Genomic DNA, 21,629 nt, shown 5'->3' on the forward strand with positions numbered 1-21,629 from the left:
GTCTTCCTCCACACTTGCTGCAGTACAAGGATGATGACCCAGAACTCGATCCTGAACCGAATTGCTTCGAACCACTGGAACTGGACGAACTGTTTCCTTGCCTCTTGAACTGTATACCTCTTGCTTTGTACTGATCTTTTCTGTTTCCCCCACTGCTACCACCTTCATACCTCTGCTGCTAGTTCTGATGTTGAGGTGGCTGATTCTGGTACTGAGATGGTTGGTTCTGATACTGCCTCTACTGCTGAGGTGCCCCCTGATTACCTCTTTGCCTCCACAAGCCTGCTTCTGCTCCCTTTGCATAATTCATGGCATCCGCAAAGTTGCTTGGCCTGTTGGTGTTAACCAACGTGAAGACATCGGGGTTCAACCCGTTGATGAACTGATCTGCCTTAGCTTCTTCATCTCCGGCAATTAGCGGTGCAAAACGCAACAGACTATCGAACTTAGCCACATACTCTTCAATGTTCAGATTCCCTTGCTTCAGATTTGCAAACTCTGCTCCCTTATCCTTACGATACGAGATAGGGAAAAACCGCTTATAAAACTCAGATTTAAAAAGAGTCCAAGTAACCTCTGTACCTCTACTCTCAAATGCTTTCTTTGTCATGATCCACCAGCTCTTAGCACCACCACGCAGCTGATGAATTACTAACCTGATTCGGCGGTCATCTGTGTAGTCAATGGAATCAAACAACTGATCCATATCATCCAACCAATTTTCACAGTCAACTGGATTTTTTGAACCCATCAACAACGGCGGATTGAATGACTGAAACCTCTTCAGCAAGGTTTCCATAGGAGTCGCTGAAGCATCCAACTGATCAACCTCAGTGCTAGCTTGCTCAGTCGCAGGGATAACTGGCGGTGTGTTTCTGTTTATCACTCGACGGGGACCCATCTGATAATCAAAGGTTAGGACACGAGATATCTCAATCGCTACAATCAGTGCCCTTACAACCGCTTGGAATACCGGATACCAGTCGGTAACAGAAACAGTTATATCTCAAGTAGATCATGCTTTATAAATTAAATCACATAACCATGTAATTCAATAATTCTCAATAATAAAGCATGCTCGCATGGAATTAAGTACATAGTTAAAATAATTCAAACACATGCGAGGAGCCAATACACGCAGACTCGATCTACCCGCTCACTCTAGTTCGACCAAGAATCTTAACGCTCTGATACCACTTAATGTGAGACCTCGTTTCTAATCAACTAATATCAGAGGACAAGCGATAAGTAAACAAGAACCCAAAGTAAATTTTTTTTTTTTTTAAAAGGAGACTCGCGCGCCCGCGCTGACATTAGCGCGCCCGCGCCTACGCCCCGCAAATCCCAGCGCGCCCGCGCTCATACCTCGCAAAAACTAGCGCGCCCGCGCTCTAAGTAAGAGCACCCGCGCCCACACCTCGCAAAGAGGCCGCGCGCCCGCGCCGTCCCCTCGCCCAGAGAAGTTAAGGCACTGAACTAAACTCAATCAAAACCTAAACACTAGCATTAAGAGTATTTGATATTCCAATAACAATACAAGAAAGGTTTAGGGGAGAGCAACATTCAATTCGATAGCACCTACATCGTTTCTTGTTACAAAACATATACGAGAAGTTCGAATGACTAAACATGATCGCAAAACATAACTAGGTTGACATGCTGATTCGACTTCTAAACGAGTCTCACTTCTATCTCTTGCTCTGGACGCTAACCAGGTCTATGCTGACTTGATCCTGCCCTTCCTGTTGCCAAGTACACATACAAAACAAAGCAACAGCCGGATAACCAGTGAGAATGATAATCCCAGTAAAAGCAACATATCAAGTAATGAATATACAACATGCTATCAAACCACATATTCAAGTCGAAGTTAATGATATGCATGTCTTTAAAACCAGGATATCGATTCTGATAAACACGGGAGTATTGCTCTGCTTTTGGGATCCCGAGGATGAGGTCACGTAACGACTCACCGACTCTCCCAATCGAGGTGGTGCCACGTATCCCACTCCTCTAGAATTTGAGCAACCATAATGAGTATGCTAGCACTAGGCGAAATACTACAACCTAGGCCACTCAATCATAGTTTCCAAACGTCTAACAAAAAGGGCGGTTCTGCCCGCTGAAATCAAAGTAGGCTCAAGATGAATGCATAACAGAAACATAAACATAACAAAAACTCAATCAATCCACAAATACAAGTTCCACATGCTAGAACAATTATCAATGCAATATGTGATTTAAAAAGGGAAACTCGAGAACCAACAGTCCCGAGTATGCTATCCCGCTACGATGACTGCTTTTACCTTTCAATGCCGTAGATCCAACTCCGGACAAGCTACAACAAAAGATTGTATCAACAACTAGACAGCCTAAACAACAAACAACGGTTCAAGGAAATCTCTTTACCATTCTTCGTCCAACTCTCGGCGAACAATGCTGCTAACACTGGGCTCGACACACTCCAATGAATCTGTACGAATATAAGAGTTGATCAACAACCACGATCATTCACAAGCCAAGGCTTCGCTCAAAACCAAAAATGATTCGAAAACCCAAAACTCAAACCGACGGCATAACGGCTATAAACTAAACAAACCGGAAATGCAGACAGCAGTTCAATACTGATATAATCTCATTTCAATGCCCAAAACAACAATAACAAAGCAAACCCATCAATCTCAAAATTCACATTTTCGAAAATGGCTTCCAAAAATCATAACAAATCCAAACGTCGCTCTAATTCAAAACCTACAGATAATAAACGATCAGAACTCTGTCTAGAACAACATACTCGAATCTAGAACGATTCTAAAAACATCCAAAAACTAGAATGTATCCGATCGTAGAAAACTTACGATATAACAGAGCTCTCACTGCAGTGATCGATAATCTGCCTTCAGAAATAAATTCCAACGGCCGGATCGAGCTCGGACTGAAATCTGGAAGCTTGGAAAAGGTTGGAGGCGTCTTCAATGGAGCTCACGGTTTGGAGGAGGAAGAAGAAGACTTTGTCAACAAAATCTAAGTGTAGATAATATATAAAAATCAATATTTGTGTTTTAGTCCCTGAAATTTCCAAAATTTGCAAAAAGGACCCTGATCAAAATCAAACCGGCTCGAGAACTCTGTAATCTCTGATTAACTCAAATAAACTCATTTAAGATAAAAACAGGGCGTTACAAATACCCTGTCATTTGCATGCATCATATTTGTATGTTTATCCGTGCTTTCGTATTGAGCTTAGCGCTCACGTCCAGTCTTTTCTGTGTATCTGGACACCCCATTCGACGGGGCAGGTTAAGGTGCGGGATTGAGCACCAGGAGCTTGGAGAGGCCAGTAATCCTTGAAGACAGCAAGATTAGCTGTAGGTTTATTTAAGTAATTCGATTGGGTTGTATAATCGAGTTTGTTTAGCCGGTTGTATTCTGTCGGTCTTCTTGTATTTAAGTCTTCCGCAGTAATTTTATTTAATTCATGCTTAATTATGCTCTTATCTCTGATTAGGTAGTGGATCCGGTATGGGTCGCTACAGATGTAGTCAGTGCAAATGCATGCATCATCCAGTACCAGCCGCCACCTCAGTACCAGCAGCCACCTTTTCAGCAGCATTATTCGCAGCAGCGTCAGCAGCCGCAGCAGTCTCAGTGGCAGCCTCCTCAGACTCCTTCTCGGGGTCATTCTTCTTTGCGGCCATGTGCCCAGGGTCATGTCTTTGCTCTTAACCAGGAACAGGATAGGCTGACAGTGATCGGATGATCGCAGGTACCTATAGTTTATGAGGTTTTCCTGCGTATATTTTGATTGATACTGGTGCATCACATTCTTTCGTCTCAGCACGTTTTTCTAAGAACTATAAGTTGCCATTCATTCCTTTAGACATCTTTCTAGTAGTTTCTACTCCTATGGGTAGCGAGGTTTTAGCCAAGCGTCTAGTAGTGGGTTGTGTCTTGGACTTCGAGGGGAATCAGCTTAGTGCTAACCAGATGATTCTAGCCATGGAGGATTTCGATTGCATCATTGGGATAGATCTCCTGACTACCTACCGCGCGATAGTGGATTGCTATCAGAGATTTGTTCAGTTTCGACCAGAGGATAGCGAGTCTTGGTATTTCTATGGTGAGGGAGCGCGACCCCCAATTCCAGTGGTTTTTGCTCTGAAAGCCCGACGTGCTTTAGAGTCTGGCAGGGAAGGCTACCTTATCTACGCCATTGACGCATCCTTAGGGGAACCAGATATCCGGAAGATACCAGTGGTTCGTGATTTTCCAGATGTGTTTTCGGAGGAAATTCCAGGTTTGCCACCAGTGAGGGAGATCGAGTTTGGCATTGAGTTACTGCCAGGGACTGCACCGATTTCTAGAGCTCCTTATCGTTTAACGCCATCAGAGATGAAAGAGTTGCAGAAGCAATTGCAAGATCTTCTTGATAAGGGCTACATTCAACCCATTGTTTCGCCATGGGGAGCCCCAGTGTTGTTTGTCAAGAAGAAGGATGGTTCGATGCTGGTTGTGTATTGACAACCGTCAATTGAATCAAGTGACCGTGAAGAATAATTATCCTCTTCCGCGGATAGAAGATCTCTTTGATCAGTTGCAGGTTACTTCTGTTTATTCGAAGATTGATCTTCGGTCTGGGTATCATCAGTTGCGAGTTCGGCAGGAGGATGTTCCTAAGACAGCATTGTGTACATGGTATGGACACTATGAGTTTCTAGTGATGTCGTTTGGTCTGACGAATGCTCCAGCTGTTTTGATGAACAGGGTGTTCCGTGACTTTTTGGATAAGTTCGTGGTAGTGTTCATCGAAGATATCTTGGTTTATTCTCGCAGCATGGATGAACATTCCTATCATCTATACACTGTACTCCAAGTCTTGAGGGAGAGACAGTCGTATGCAAAGTTGAGCAAGTGTGACTTCTGGATTGACAGGATTGTATTCCTTGGTCATGTCATTTCTCAGGAGGGCGTATCTGTTGACCCCAGCAAGACAGATGCTATTTTGAATTGGTCGCGTTTGACTACAGCTTTTGAGATCCGTAGTTTCCTCAGTTTGGCAGGGTACTACCGGCGTTTTGCGGAGAACTTCTCTTAGATAGCTAGGCCTTTGACACATCTGACAAATAAAGAAGCTTCTTTCATGTGGTCTGATGCTTGTCAAGACAATTTTCGAGAGCTGAGACGTCGTTTTACGACAGCGCCAGTTCTTGCTTTGCCGTCTGAACCAGGTGGGTTTGTAGTATACACTGATGCTTCTCTTCTGGGTTTGGGGTGTGTGTTGACTCAGAATGGCCACGTGATCGCGTATGCTTCCAAACAGTTGAAAAATTACGAGGAGAACTATCCCGTACATGATCTAGAGCTTGCAGCCATTGTCTTTGCTCTGAAGATATGGCGCCACTATTTGTACAGAGAAAGATTCGAGATCTTCACCGATCATAAGAGTTTTAAGTATCTGTTCACTCAGGCTGAGTTGAACATGCGGCAGTGTCGTTGGATGGATCTGTTGAAGTATTATGATTGTGAGATCAAGTACAATCCAGGTTCATCGAACCCCGTTGCTGATGCGCTTAGTCGCAAGGTCTATGTGAGTTCCCTTCATACCAGTTCGGTTTCGAAGGCAGTGGAGGAGTGTTGTTCTTTGGGATTGACGTTCCGTCATAAGAAAGAACAGCAAGGGATTCATGTTTCTTCTGTGCTTGCAGAGCCAGCCTTGTATCGACGAATCCAGGAAGCTCAGAATTCTGATATGAGGACTCAGAAGTTAGACCATTTGCCTGAGGGTGGTAATACTTCTGGTTTTCATCTGCAAGGAGACGGTCTGTTGTGCCTTTCTGGTCGAGTTGTAGTACTCGAGGATTCTGCTTTGAGGGATGAGATCTTATCGCAAGCTCACCGCATTCAATTCTCTGTACATCCGGGCAGCATGAAGATGTATAAGGATCTTTGCACTTGATTTTGGTGGAAAGGTATGAAGCACAGCGTCTATCAGTTTGTATCCCAATGCCTTGTGTGTCAGCAGGTCAAGGCAGAGTTTAGACGACCCGGAGGGTTACTTCACAGCTTAGAGATTCCTGAGTGGAAGTGGGAGCATGTGACGATGGATTTTGTCACCCACTTGCCTATGTCTTCCAGGAATTGTGATGCTATTTGGGTTGTCGTGGACCGATTATCAAATTCAGCGCATTTTCTTCCCTATAACCGCGATTATACCTTTGATAGGATGGCGCAATTGTATGTGCGGGAGATCGTTCGATTGCATGGAATTCCATTGAGCATTGTCAGTGATAGGGATCTGATATTCACCTCGAGATTTTGGGGTAGTTTCCAGCGAGCCCTTGGTACTACTTTGAGCTTGAGTACGACTTATCATCCAGAGACAGACGAACAACCCGAGCATACTATTCGCACCTTGGAGGATATGCTTCGCGCAGCAGTGATGGATTTTGGTCCAGCGTGGCATGATCATTTACCGTTGGTGGAGTTCGCTTACAACAATAGTTTTCATCGTGGCATTGGCATGGCACCATTTGAGGCTCTTTATGGATGTCGTTGTCGCAAACCTCTGTTTTGGGACGAGGTTGGCGAGCGTCAGGTTGAGGGCCCTCAGATGATTCAGCAGATGACTGATGCAGTGGAGTTGATCCGACGTAGGATTAAGGCGGCCCAAGATCGACAGGATAGCTACGCGAACACTCATCGAAGACCGTTACATTTCGAGGTATGAGAGCATGTATTCTTGCGTGTGTCACCTTTCCGGAAGGTGATGAGGTTCGGTCGCAAGGGTAAGCTGACACCGAGATTTATTGATCCTTTCGAGATTCTCGAGAAGGTTGGGGACGTATAGTCTAGCATTGCCACCAGATCTTTCGGGGATCCATGATGTGTTCCACGTGTCCTTGTTGAGACAGTACGTGGCGGATGAGTCGCATATCTTGCATCCGACCAAGGTATAATTAGATCAGGATCTGTCGTATGTGGAGAGACCCCTATGGATTCTAGACAGGAAGGACAAGGTGTTTCGTAACAAGTGCATACCATTGGTGATGGTACAGTGGCAGTGCAGAGGTACAGAGGAAGCTACTTGGGAGTTAGAGAGTCGGATGCGAGCCGAGCACCCCGAGTTATTTTGAGATTTTGTACTTCTTTGTATCAAGTTTGTACTTGTTCAGTTGTAATAAAGAACATTCGTGTTGAGTCCTGTACTTTTCCTCTGACTTTAATTTCGAGGACAAAATTTCTTAAGTGGGGGAGAATGTAGTGACCCGTATCCAGAATTAATGATTAATGAGTAATTAATCGTGTGATCATGTTTAGATTTAGTAAAAAATGATTAAGGGGTTTCCAAAAGGCTCTAAGGAGTTCAAAAATGGATCCAGGACACTCAAAAATGGCCGAAGGGGTTCTGAGGGTTCGGATGGTTCGGAGGCTCCGAACCGGGTTAGGAGGCTCCGAACTGGATCGGAGGATCCGAACCTAAGATCGGAGGATCCGAACGGGTTCGGAGGATCCGAACTCGGATCGGAGGCTCCGAAGATATTACGTCATGGGTGAGGTCACTGATGGGACTTCGGGGGATCCGAAGTCAGGATCGGAGGCTCCGAATAGGAAAGGAGGATCCGAAGTCAGGAACGGAGGATCCGAACCAGTTCGGAGGATCTGAAGTCGAGTTCGGAGGCTCCAAACTTTGCCTATAAATAGAGGGTCTGAGAGCTCATTCCCTTGCACCTCTCTCCTCTCTTCACTCTCGATTCATAGGCCTTCTAACTCAGATCTAGGAAGTTCTAGGCGTCCTATGGGGAATCCGAAAGTGGCATAGCGATCCAGGCATCGTAGCGGAGCTGTGGCCTAGTTTTGAGGCAAGCGACAGCAAAGGGATAACGACGGACGCAGGTATAGCTTTGGCTTCCTAAAAATATTTAGGAGTATGCAATAGCTTAGTTAAGGCTTTTAGAGATTAATTATTAATGCATGGGTAACTGCATTGTAGTAGCAGTAGACTGGACTAGTAGGCTTGGAGTCTAGACCAACGGAGCTAGGTTTTGACCAGCAGTTGTTAGAGGTACGTAAGTACTGACCGAGATAGCCGGCATGATATATTTGCATGTATGTTGCATGAGTATGTGCTATATGTTTTATCGTGTTTTAGCATGTTTTACCGCCTTAGCACATGCACAATTTTACGTATGATTGCATCTCGAGATATGTGAATCATTGACAGTCTCCATAGGGAACAGTAATCTCATGTTGGACTCGAGTCAGGTATGACAGTTTCCATATGGGACTTGTATCCTATTTTGGATTCGGGTCAGGATGGGGTTGGCTCAGCCCTGATATAGAACATACGAGTACCTCACGGAGTCGCTCTCTAGCCGGTACTGTATATTCCTGGTGCCTTGAGCAAGTGTTTTACCTGGGATTTTAAATCATCTGTGTACGCATATTTGTACTTATATCATTGCTTATGTATTGAGCGTAGCCACTCACGCCCTTGGGTTTGGGTATTGTGGTGTACCTTGTGGCGGGGCAGGTTTAAGGCTGGAGGGTCCAGGAGGCTCTCCACAGGATTGAGGATCCGAGAGAGTGAGGTTTTAGAGGTTAGGGATTTGTTTACCCTGAACCTTCGATTTGTTTGTATAATGGTATTTATACACTTATGTTATCGTTTTTGGTATTCTACCGATTGGATTTGTTGTATTTTAAATTATCCGCTCCTTACGCTTTAAGTATTATTGCATGCGCTTTATTATAATTCCGACTAGATAGTGGATCCTAGTTGGGTCACTACATCCATTGTCCAGAATTTTTTAGTCACCCCAAACGATGTCTAAGTCTATCTTCGCCATTCACAATATACCTTTTTATGTTATACATATGCTATCCAAGTTTCAACCCAATCCAAGGGTTAGATTTTTGTCAAATGCCTTCTCAAGAAACCTGCACAACTTTTATGGGAGAAGAGATTAGCTTCAGTGTGACATCCAGGAACCAATCCAGATGTAAACAAAATCCGATCTTCACTGTTCACAATTTATATCACGACCTGAGGAACGTTATGATCAAATTTTAAGTCGATCCAACGGTTCCACATGTCTCAAACGCTTCTAAAAGTTTACTGCTCATCAAGCACATGCAAATCCGAGAGCTCTCCTATTTTTGAGCAAGAAGTGCAGCAGATCTCGTACCCTTTTCTGACCAATTTCAAAGCAAAACAAGGGCCTAAGTTATGTTCAAGAATCACACAAGGAGCTGCTACCCAAGACCGATTAGATACTAGAAATTCGAAGCACCAGATTCTGCACAAGTTTGTGGATTTGAAAGCTTTCGTGTTCAATCATGTCAGCAAGTTTCATTCACGTTTTTAATCCAATTGAGCAAGTTCAAAGACTACCAAAACATATTTAAGCATTAGAGGTAAGTGGGATTATATATATATGTTTTAAAATAATGATGTTCTTGATTTTGAAAACTCGATCGTACATTCCTCGTTTCATGTCCTTTGATTTTGTTTCATGTGTCATTCGGTATGATTCCTCTGTTATGCTATGAGATCTTGAAATGCACTGTTAGGATTCGAATTAAGAAGTGGTAAGAAAATTTCGAAAACATGATAAGATATGATAAGGCTCTGATGTGGGTTATAATAACCGTTTAAGGCCTCGCCCCTTAGAGGAGTAACAATTAGGGACTGGTCAAGAGCCATGATTAACGAGATGAATAACAGTGTCATGTATAAGTTATGATTCAGTTATGATATGTCTTGATTCTTTGTTTCGAATTCTGTTTGTCTCCTGTCTTGACTCCTGTTGCGGCATGTTCTGGAACATGTCTCCTTTTGAATTCGTATCATGTATATATATTTGATATTTTTGTGTACGATTGGCCCCTACTTACGAAGTGTTTCCCAAAACCCTCACCTCCTTACTTCCCTTCCCAGATACGGGCGAAGATCAATTGGAAGATGATGAACAACACGCATTTTGAGGTTGATGATCAAGTTCAAGATATGGAAATTCCAGAATTTATTTCAGTCTTATTTTTTATTACGTTATTGCTTCCGCACTTGTGTTTCTCTCTGTAAAAACAGTTATGGTTTATGACATAGACTGAATTTTGGCAAGATTTGTACTACAAGGCTTGTTGTTTCAATGTTAAATTGTTAACAACGCCGATGTAAACTAGACCCGGTTCTGGGGCGTGACATCAAGTATAAGCATCCTATACCTAGACTAGATGATATGTTAGATGAGTTACATGGTTCTAGTATTTTTTAGCAAAATTGATCTTAAGAGTGTTTATCATCAAACTAGAATGAGGGAAGGTGATGAATGGAAAACTTCTTTTAAAACTAAGTATGGGTTGTATGAGTGGTTAGTTATGCCTTTTGGATTAACTAATTCACCTAGCACTTTTATGAGGTTGTTGAATCATGTCTTGCGTGCACATATTGGGAAATTTGTTGTTGTTTACTTTGATGATATCTTGGTGTATAGCAAGAATTTGAATGATCTTGTGGAACACTTGAGAATTGTGCTAATCACATTGAAAGTGAAAATTTATATGACAACTTGAATAATTGTGTGTTTTATACAAAAGAACTTGTGTTTCTTGGTTTTGTGGTAAGTGCTCAAGGGGTGAAAGTTGATGAGGAAAAGATAAGTGCTATTCGAGATTGGCCAACGCTTACTTATATAGGTCAAGTTCGAAGTTTTCATGGTCTTGCAAGTTTCTATAGAAGATTTGTGAAAGATTTCAGCACTTTGGCGGCACCTATGATTGCGGTGATCAAGAAGAACGTTTTATTCCATTGGGACGAGGATCAAGAGAAGTCTTTGAATATCATTAAGCAAAAATTAATTAATGCTCCTTTACTTGTTTTACCAAATTTTTATAATACTTTTGAAATTGAATGTGAGGCATCAGGTGTAGGGATTGGAGGCGTCTTGATGCAAGGTGGGCGGCCGATTGCATACTGTAGTGAGAAATTAAGTGGAGCAGCATTGAACTACCCTACTTATGATTAGGAGTTCTATACATTGGTGAGAGTGCTTGAGACATGATAGCACTACTTAAGGCCTAAAGCATTTGTGATACATACAGATCATGAATCTTTGAAGCACCTTAAGGGACAACAAAAGTTGAATAAGAGACATGCTAAGTGGGTAGCGTTTGTGGAAACGTTTCCCTACGTTATCAAGTATAAGCAAGGTAAGGAAAACGTGGTATAGGATGCACTATCACAAAGGTATGTACTTTTAACGACTTTATATTCTAAGTTCTTGGGTTTTAAGCATGTTAAGGAATTATCATCTGTTGATAGTGATTTCGGTGGAATTTTTGAGTCATGTATGTGTGGTCCAATGGATAAATTTTACTTGCATGATGGATATTTGTTTAAGAAAGATAAGTTGTGTATTCCTAAATTTTCTATTCGTGAATTACTTGTAAGGGAATCACATGGGGGAGGTTTAATAGGGCACTTCGGTGGGGCTAAAACTTATCAAACATTGCATGAACATTTTTATTGGCCTCACATGAAGCATGATGTTGAGAGGATTTGTGAGAAATGTGTGACTTATAGGAAAGCTAAGTCAAGACAACAACCAAATGGATTATATACACCACTTCCTATTCCTAGTGAACCATGGGTAGATATTTCTATGGATTTTTTTCTAGGACTACCAAGGTCTAAGAAGGGGAGGGATTCGGTTTTTTTTTTGTGGTTGATAGGTTTTCAAAAATGGCTCATTTCATTGCATGTCATAAATCTGATGATGCTTCGCATGTTGTTGATTTATTCTTAAATGAAATTGTTAGATTGCATGGCATGCCTAAAAGTATTGTTTCTGATAGAGATACAAGATTTTTGAGTTACTTTTGGAAAACATTATGGTGCAAACTTGGTACTAAATTACTGTTTTCGACTACATGTCATCCTTAAACGGATGGTCTAACTGAAGTTGTTAATAGGACGTTAGGAACTTTTTTGCGTACTATAATCAAAAAGAATTTTAAGATTTGGGAAGTATGTTTGCCTTTTGTTGAGTTTTCATATAATCGTAGTATTCATTCTACTATGAATTTTTATCCATTTGAAATTGTGTATGGTTTTAATTCTTTAACTCCATTGGATTTGATGTCTTTGGGTATGAATGAAAGGGTTAACATGGATGGTAATAAAAAGGTGGAGTTTGTGAGGAGTTTGCATGAGAAGATAAAGGCAAACATTGAGAAAAAAAAAACTTGCAATATAATAAGCAAGCAAATAAGGGGAAAAAGAAGGTTGTGTTTGAACCAGGTGATTGGTTGTGGTTTCACTTGAGGAAAGAAAGATTCCAAGAAAAGAGGCATTTAAAGCTTCTACCTAGGGATGATGGACCGTTTCAAGTCCTTGAGAGAATCAATGGCAATGCCTACAAATTGGACTTTTCAGGTGAGTATAACGTGAATACTATTTTTAATGTGTCTGACTTGTCATTGTTTGATGTAGGTAATGATAGATATTTGAGGACAAATCCTTTTCAAGAAGGGGAGGATTATGCGATCATGGACGGCTCGCGTGTTGATCAAGTATCTAAGGATCCATTAGAGTTGCCGCGAGGACAAATGACGAGAGGGCGTATCAATCTTTGATGACAAATTATCAAGGAGTTGGAGTACTTGGAGCTCACTTTGGAGGTGTGTTAATGTTCTCGAAGTTCAAAAAAGACATTGCGGAAGAGGATTTTAAACGTTCGGGACAGAACAACTCGTGCCCTAGTGAGCAAAGCTACCCGCTCAAGCGCAAGTGCATGCCCTAGCACGCAATGTTAGAGTAGGTGCCCGTCGAGCCAATCTGTTGGTCGATGGTCCTTGAAAGAACTCTTGTATGACAATCTTTATTTTATTAATATTTGACATTATTTAATTGGCACATATTTATCTATATACTCATGCTAGCTGCATACATAAAGCCCTTGATTATACAAATAGTAGAAAGAATATGAGCTGGTCATGCGATGACTATCATGAAACTCATATTTGGAATACTATATATTCTAAACTATTCCTAGTCGATTCAGCCGCCACAAAGAAGGATAAAGGCCGCTCGAGTTTGATACTAGTATTTGCGATGTGAGTACCAAGTTTCATTGGTATGGGACATGATGATGTCCCAGCATGCAAATAGGTGCTCCTTGTAGAGTGCACTGAACAACCTCCCTAAAGGACTTTTCAAGTGGTTCTAACTTATCGAGTGGAGAAGTCCTAGTTTATGGTTGTACACCATTAGTCCTTATGACCCGGGACAACATGAAGACTCTATATGCTAGTGATTCACTTTGACTTGTTTACCGACTCATCTAGGGTCATCAGGTGGCAATGTTGGGTGTTGTGACAAAACATATAGAAGTCGATGCATTGTAGTCGGGGATTCACCGCTTACCTACGGGTATGGATATCCTATGTGATCTCATGCATATGTAGCTTGAAATCTCTGATCAGAGTAGGTGGTAATTAAGAAAGGGTTTTCTTGAATTACACCTTCGATGCAACTACGACATGACACATAGATATCGATTCAAACTCTCGATAAACGAATGGTTGTCGAATCGATCGGGATATATGAGTTGAAGGTACCATACTGTACGCTAACCATAATTGATTGGTTCTTGAAGGCACTATCATTTGATACCTAGGGAGTCATGTAAGCTATGCTGCTAGACGTTTAACATGACTGGTTGGGTACTATCAGACTTGAGTTTTCTGACGTTCTTATTATCAAGGGGTTGATTAATAAGAATGGAGCTATATAGGGTATACTCACATAAGGGACTTGTTGATCCCGAATCATATGGAGATGTGAACCCACTGCTAGTTGTATCAATGAACCATTGAGGGTCAGATAAGTACTAGCTTTCTAGATCCCATTGAGAATAAAATTAGTTCAATGTGTTGAACAACTTATAAAGGAGTTTATAAGTAATATAAATTAGAAGTATGACTTTTAATGGAAAATAAAAGGGAAAGTAACTTTTAATTTGTGAATGTGTTCCAAAATTAAAAGTTGACTTAAAAATAATTAGTTTGTGAAAATGGCGATATTCTAAACTATTATTTTGAACTTAATTAATTAATTCAAGTGTTGAATTAATTTTACACTAGTAGACTTTGTAAAGTTTAAATGATTAAATTAATTCAAGTGTTGGATTAATTAAACACTATTGAGTCTAGTAGAGCTCAAAATAAAATAGTGTTGTATAATTATTTTACTAGTGGGCTTGAATGAGTTCAAGTCGGATTTAATTAATTGACTAAACTTAAATGGGTTTAGGTTTAATAATTAATTAAAATTAAGTTCAAATTCCATGTGTATATATATGTATATATATATCTGTTGGACGTGTGTATATATATATGATTATATATATTAAATATTATATTTAAAAGGAAATTTGAAGGGTTGAATGAATGGATGCAATTTTTCATGCAAGATTTTAACTTTTCCATGAATTGTTTAATTGTATCATTTAATCTTTGACCATGAAAATTATATTATCTATATTATACACAATTTCCTCCACTAATATACAACACATGGCCGTGGCTTTCTCTTAAGAAATTCTCCATTTTTGTCTTTTGATTTTTGGAAAAAAAAAAAAAAAAAAAAGACAAGAAAATCTCAATTCCAAATGCTCTAAATATTCTAGTGCATGTTTAGAGTGGATCTAGCTTGACTAGTTGTGTACCTAATTCGGAGAAGGAGCATTTCGAACAAGGAGTGTTTTGGAATCTTGTAGATTCGGTTTACCATTTCAAGAGCTAAGTTATTTAAAACTTCGTTGGAGCAATAAATCAATCTTTTGATATTGATAGGTAAAATCTTCTAAAACACCCTATGGATGTTTGCTACACAAGTGCTCGGTTTTTTTTTTATAAAAATTTTAAATTTCCGCTGCGTATCCGGGGACAAGTTAACCGATCCCCAACAGTGGTATCAGAGCCTAGGTTACTCTTTTGTGTAGCATTTGTTGAATATTATATTGAGGTAAATTTCTAACCAAATGAGAAAATCAAAATCCATCAACTTTGGGGCTGTTTTTGAAATTTTTTTATAAAATTAGGGGCTGCCCATTTCGGGCGGTTTGGGGCAGCCGAGGGCCGCCCCACGGGCAGCACATTTTAATAAAAAAATTGGTTGGCCGGATTCCGGCGATGGTGCTCCGGCAACGACTATGACGACTAGGGTTTTCAAAAGGTGTTTTGGGATATCCAAGTGTCATGAGCCCTAAGTTGTTGAGATTGTAAAAGTTGATATTTTTATGAAAATTGAAAATTTATGAATTGTGTATTTTCTCATAAAATAAATAATTAAAGTGGGACTTTGATTATTTATAGTAAATGGTGATTTACATGAAAATCGGTTATAAATTAATTAATTTGAAAGTAAACAAAGGTGTTTGTTTATTTTATTAATTTAATTTATAATTGTGGTGGTTAGTGATTGGACCAAGATATATAATATTTGATCAATTGATTATTGTGATAATTAATTAATGGTGTATGATATGTAATATTATTCATGAAGGATGATCAAAAGCCCAAAACCAATTTTTTAGGTGTATGCTAGGATATTTTGTGTTGAATGGTTTATAACCCGTTCCCACCCCATGAGATGTATCCCTATTTGCCATAGATATTTTATTGTAAAATATTTGATAGTGGAAGATCAAGATTGGAAGATGGTGGGACATGATGAATTATGAAGATCCAAGACATGTAAATATTGGAAGCTTATGTAATTGTTGCATATGCATCCCGTGCATTTCCTAGGATTGGACCTAGGCCCGTGTTTGGCTCACATGGGCCAAAGAGTTTTAGGGCAATTGATCATCCTTCTTACTTTACTGTTTATAATATATGCATGATATATTATAAATAATGGGTATGAACGTTATTATTTTATAATAACAAAGTTGCATGAATCCGGCAATCATACAATCAAACATGGCGAGTTTTTAAAATTAACGATGAGACCATTTCAAAATTAAAAATCCTCATTTTGAATTAGATTCAAAATTTATATCAAGCCCGAAAAGGGAAATTATAAATTTGTTTATGATTTCCATGTCTTCCATTGACAATGGGTGCATGATGAACGCTACCCGTATTCAATGCTCGACTCATATTAATTGGGGGGCTTGAATGCCGGAAAGCTGTGACATCCATTGACATGGTGATGTGAAATACGTGGAACTCCCATGACTTCGGCTCATATTATTGGGGGAACTCATGGCGACCGTCCATTAAGGTTCGATATCGATGGGTAAGGCTTGACACGTAAAGATGAACGACGTCATTTTATTGGGTCCTAATCAAGTGTAAGACAAAAGTTTACATAAGGGTTGCATGGAGATGCAATTGGAAACTACCTTTTAGGAATTTTGATTGGCTGATATTATTCGGGATCATGATTGGCTAATTGGACCTTATGTACCTACTGAGGAAAGGAGTTTCCCGTTTTCACTAGAGGGTGGTGAAAATATCAAAACAGTGGGAGTAAAACTTTATAAAGTTAAAGTCCATACTTTATATCTTATTAAATATTTTAAAATAGTCATTGACATTTATCAGTTATTATTTTTCAGTACAAACCTTTTGACAATGTCATCAATTCGCAATCCGTTATCTGCAATACTCGACAAAAATATACTGACCGGTCCAAATTACCTTGATTGGCTAAGAAATCTAAAAATCGTCTTGAACTCTGAGAGGATTGCATATACACTTGATGAGTCGCCCCCTGATAAGGCTCCGACTGATTGTAGCCCTGAGGAGCTACAAACTTACAAGGATTGGTGTGACCATGACTTGAAAGCCAAGTGTTATATGCAGGCTTCTATGAATGATGAGCTACAGCGACGTTTTGAGAGTGAAAATCATGCTGCTGACATTCATTTGCATCTCAAAGAAATCTTTGGTGAACAAACACGCCCACTTTGACATGCGATTGTCAAGGAGCTAATCACTTTGCGCATGCGAGATGGGGCTTCGGTCCATGAGCATGGCCTAAAGTTGATTGGGCTAGTGGAGAAACTCGTTAGCATGGATCTTGTGCTACCAGCTGAGTTGACCACCGACGTGTTTCTCTTGTCACTGCCTAGCTCATTTGACCCTTTTGTGGTGAATTTCAACATGAACAAGTAAGATCCAACCCTTGAGGAGTTGATTAACATGCTTGTTACGTTTGAATCCACAATCAAGAAAGAGAAGTCGGTTCTTTATGTGGGAACTTCATCTGGTGCAAAGAATAGACCACGTGGAAAGGGAAAGAAGCGTGATAAGTGTATTTTATACACTTAATTAATTATGATTTTAATTGTTAATTGTTGGTTTCGAGCAGATTTATGTGTGAGTTTTGTTGTTTTTGTGTTTGTAGGAGATTATGGAGAATTATTTGGAAAAGAGAAGAAAATGAGAATTTGTGGAAAAGAAGAATTAAAACAGGAGATAAAGAAAAGAAAATAAAAAGGAAAAAAGAAAAGAAGAACAGGAGAAGAAAGAAACGGGTAAAGCAATTGGGCTTCTTAATGGGCCAATGTTGTCAGTGCTTAAGTTAGCGCTAAACAAGGAGGAGAGGCGCTATCGCGCAAGACACATGAAGGCATGAGAATTGAATTCCAGAGAGCCATGCGCGCCCGCCTGGGAGTGTGAGGCGCCCGCGCGTCGCGGAAAACTGAAGTTAGGGAATTTTTATCGGGAAGGAAACTTTCTATTTTCTTGGGCTTTATTCTTGCGCTTTTGTGCACGATATAAAAAGGGATTTTTATCAGAATTAGGAGGGGGAAGCCGTCACAGATTTTTACACGCATATCAGAGAAATATTTGAGAAGTGATCGTGAAGAATTTCTGGAGCTTAATTGAAGAACGAAGACGGAGTTCGATAGACCGGACACAGCGTCGACGACGGATTTGTTTTCTATTCTTTATTTAATTCTGAATATGTTTGGATTTATGAATTATTGTTTTATTCAGAATTTTGTTATGAACTAATTTTTTAGAGTCTAGAGGTCGGATGGAACCTGGTGTAGACACTTCATGAATTTTTGATTTTATTGAATTGAGTTTCTTCTAGATTAATTGTTTTTTTTCTAGAATTGATTGTCTTTTCAATTATCTGATCAATAATTGATTTGTTATATTTATTTGGAATCTGAAACTCGGGAGAGGAGATTTTGAATAGGAACAATAGAAAATACACTGTTAATTATTTATACAGCCCGGGAGAGTGTATAATTTTAACAGAGCTTTTAAAGAGAACATTGTTTTGTGATAGACCACTGTGATAAATTCTTAATAGTGATATTGGAATTGAATTGTAGTTGATAAAAATTATTTGTTGCTCGGGAGAGGAAAATTAAACTTAAGTGTTCTTGGCTATTAATTGATTGGAATTCATGAAACTAAATTAATTAGGATTGACTGTTGTTGAAACCAGGTGAAATCTATACCTCTAGACCAATTTTCTCTGATTGATTACATCTGCAAGTTGTGTGTGTGCTAATAAAAAATTCATTGCTATTTTATTTTTCTGCAAAAATTTTGAGTTATTGATTTTCAAGATAAAGTTTAGACTATTTTAATTACAAGCAGTGAATATTTTTATTTTACTCCCTGTGGGATCGATATCTGATTTTATCACTATATTAAAACTTGACACTCGTACGCTTGCGAGCAATTTTTCACAACAAGTTTTTGGTTCCGCTGCCGGAGAGTAAATTTTGATTATTTTTTTTGTCTTGTTACCAATTAGTCTAGATTTTAATTTAGAGTTTTTATTTTATTTTATTTTAAGTTACTAATTAATTTCTTCTAATTTTAATTGCAGTTTATGCGACGATCTCAAAACACCAATTTTGATTGATGATTGGCGAGTAAAAGAGAAAGGGAAGATCTAACACTGGTGAAAGTCGGGCTGACGACTTTAAACCAAGCTCTACTTGGAAGGCAACCCAAGCATTATCTTTTATTTTATTTTATTTGCTTTTATTTTCAGTTTATTTAATTTTTGTTATTTAGATTTTTTTTAAGTATTTTTATTTTCATTTTTTTAAGCTTAATTTTCAAAAATTTTCAGGCTCAGAAATCACAATTCAAGGAGACGGCGCGCCCGCCCCATTAATCTGAGCGCCCGCGCCATACCTGAAAAAATTTCGAGCAAGAGGCGCGCCCGCGCCACTTCTCTCGAGCGCTCGCGCTTCCTTTGCACCAAAAGCCATCATCTGTGCAGCTTCTCCTAGTGCGATAACGCCTCCTCCATGCGCTAACCAATTCCTAATCTGCACAGACCTTAGCGCAATCGCGCCTCCCATCCCACCATCAGCGCTCCTCATCTGCACTGCCTCAAGCGCTAATGCGCTTCCCACCTTCCCATCAGCGCAGCTTCCTCCTACGTGATTGCGCATCCCCACAGCCCTTTCACATGCGCTAACGCGCATCTCTCCATCAACAGCGCAGAAAACAAGCCACCAACAGCTGCTCTTCCATGCGCAAACGAGATCATCAAACGCCCACTCCAGCTGTTACTCCTCCATGCTGCAACACCTACATGCGCTAACAAATTCAACAGCACTTTCCATAGTGCAATCGCCCTCTCATTTGCGCTGACATAAGCGCAATCGCGCTCTCTATTCCTCATCTGCGCTTCACCATGCTCGATCGTGCTTAGCCATCTTCCATCAGAGCACAACCTGGATCAATTAGCTTCACATTCCTCACCAACAACCTCTTCTTGTGCGAACATTCTAAAAAAAAAAAGCTATCCACTTCAATGCCGCATCGAGTTCTAGAGCAACATCTCCTATGCGCACTCATTTTTTTTCTTTCTTCCTCTATACATTCCAGCGCTATATATTGTCTTGATCGATTGCTTTGCGTTTAATTTTTTTTGTGTTTTAATCGTGTGCATGTATTATGTTCAGGTTAATTTGGAGGTTCATGTTGTGCGTCGTCAACTTCCTTCGATGGTCGGCCGCTGTTAATGTTGAAGGTTGATGATGCAAATTATTTTCATGGAGATGATGATGATAACACCGGGTCCTGATACTCGGTGTCGAAGGTACGTATCCCTTGTTCTTTTTCTTGTTTTTAATCATTAGGGACAATGATTATATTAAGTTTGGGGGGTGAACCAGTGTCTGATTTTGTTGTTAGTTGAATTAGTTGGTTGGTTGATAGTTGTTTCGTTGAGTTTTACTGTGTGTTTTATAGATAAAATTTTTGTTGAGTTTATTTATTGTTTAAGTGAGTTTGTTGAGTTGAAAAGAAGTTGAGAAATAATTGGATGCATGGCTGATGATAAAAAAATTTTGTGCTATAACTGAAGTCCATAATTGTCTACATATCTGAAAAAAATATTTTTGAGAAAATGGAACCAATTGAATGAATAATTTCTTATATACTCTGTGATTAATACTTGAATTTGATTTTTGAGACATACAGATATAGATATGATTGAGGCATTGTTTTGATTATTTGGGCCTGATTTTCATTGAATTAAGTTATCCTTAGTTGCCCATTTGAGCCTACACGTATATTAGTACATTGAGGTACGGAAAATTCTGAATTTTTGTGAAAATCATAGTTTATTGCTGATGATTATTTTTCCTGCACTGATTGAATTTGTATGAATTAATTGTGGATTGAGACTTGTCTAGAACTAGTTCGAACACTCTTCGAGGCAAAATACGAGAAAAACTGTTATTAGGAATGATTTAGGCGATTTTTCTGAATTCGTTTGAGCCTTTCAAGCTACCTAATTATATATATTTTATCGTTAGTACCTTGTTTGAGCTTTATTGAAAATCGAATGGCATGCATGTAAACGTGTGATTAAACCCCCATTCGTCATTATTTTCAAGGTCCTACATTGACTACCTGAATAGCCTAAACACTAATTCCTACCTTTAAGGGAGTAATTTGAATGCTAAAATTTTATATGTTCCTAGTTTTATTTGCGAAAAATGGAATGGTGTGGTGGATGAATTGAAAAGATGAAAAGAGGTAGTAGAAAAAAGAAAAAAAAAATTGTGTTGAAAAAGGTTGTGAAAGATGAAGAATGAAGAAAAAAAATGAATCAATGAAGTGAAGTGAAAGAAGTGTGAAATTGTGAATGAAAGGAGTTGAAATTAGAGCATAAATATAAACTACTCCTTATTTTGAATTCTTATCCTTCATTTGTAGCCATGAGCCAGGCCTTACATTATAAGCTGATTAAGTCCTATTGACCGAGTCTCAGTTGCCCAATATACTAGTGGAGAAGAGTTGCGAGAATTTAGCCTATGGACTGTTGATTGATGTTTTTAATGATTATGAATTTTGATCGAAACACGTACACACTATTCACTACAAGAAAAACGGCCAAAGACAACGCTTTTTCCGCGTTGTTAATGTCCCCGAAAAAGCGTTGTCGTAGCTAGTGTTGTAAAAGACCACGCTCAAAGACAACACGGAAAAAGCGTTGTCGTTTTTGGAAAAGACAACGCTTTTGTAAACGTTGTCGTATCTAAAAACGACAACGCTTTTTCCGCGTTGTCTTTGTCACAAAAAAGTGTTGTCGTAGCAAATATTGTGAAAGGCCGCGGTCAAAGACA

This window comes from Henckelia pumila, chromosome 2 (assembly GCF_033568475.1).
Source record: "Henckelia pumila isolate YLH828 chromosome 2, ASM3356847v2, whole genome shotgun sequence".
NCBI classification, from domain to species: Eukaryota; Viridiplantae; Streptophyta; class Magnoliopsida; order Lamiales; family Gesneriaceae; genus Henckelia; species Henckelia pumila.